Genomic DNA, 946 nt, shown 5'->3' with positions numbered 1-946 from the left:
AAAAAAAGTCCACTGTAGCAGGGGTTGAAAACTCAATGCCTCCAGCCAACAGGTACCATCAGTGAGTGGAAAGGGCTCTGGGGACCACGGGGAACAGCCATACCCTGACTGAAGGGGTCGGTGGCCTCTGAGTTCAGTGGATCACATCATGGGAATGGGGTCCAGAGATGCCATATCTTACTATTTTTCAAAAACAGGAAATTCAGATTCTTGTGAGATGTCCTGATTTTTGTGAAATCACCTGGTAACTTGGCAGGGGATTAGCTAAACACTTTCCTCCCTATCGGCATGTGAAAGGCACCATAAATCCTATTACCTGGACCCTTGATAGCCTCTTCCTGCTCTCTGCCCATCACCCCTATTGAACTGTGAGTATCAAAGAGGAAATGGGACTTTTTAAAGGAGTGCCTATGTTGGGAAACTGAGGCACGACAGGTCAGGGGTCAGATCTGGTATCCAAAGACCTTCTCAGAGGTCTCAAGTGGACCACTCTGCTGTACATCGTCTGCATTTCCTTGCTTGCAAAACTCAGTCATTCTTTCATTTATTCAGCAAATATCGAGTGTCTGCAGTGTGCTGGGCTAAGGCAAAGACTTCACACACAGACAGAAAATTTTATTTTTTATTTATTTTTTTCCTTTTTGTCTTTTTTTACTGACTGGCAATGGGATCGCAACCCTCAGTGTCGCGCCCGCACCACGCTCAGCCAGTGAGCGGGCACTGGTCTCCACATGGGATCCGAACCCTCGGCGGGAGTGCCGCCGTGCTCCCAAGCGGCGCACTCTCCAGTGCTCCACCGGGCCGGCCCCAGACAGAAAATTTGATGGGACAGTTTAAAATTGTATTGTTGGGTGCACTCAGGAGAGTGTGGGGCTGGGAGCGCAGCAGCACTCCCGCCCCGGGTTCGGATCCTATATAGGGATGACTGGTGCGCTCACAGCCAGTG

Source organism: Galeopterus variegatus, unplaced genomic scaffold, assembly GCF_000696425.1.
Source record: "Galeopterus variegatus unplaced genomic scaffold, G_variegatus-3.0.2 Scaffold4457, whole genome shotgun sequence".
Lineage (NCBI taxonomy): Eukaryota > Metazoa > Chordata > Mammalia > Dermoptera > Cynocephalidae > Galeopterus > Galeopterus variegatus.
The sequence above is the reverse complement of the archived record's forward strand: the minus strand, read 5'-3'. Positions refer to the sequence as shown.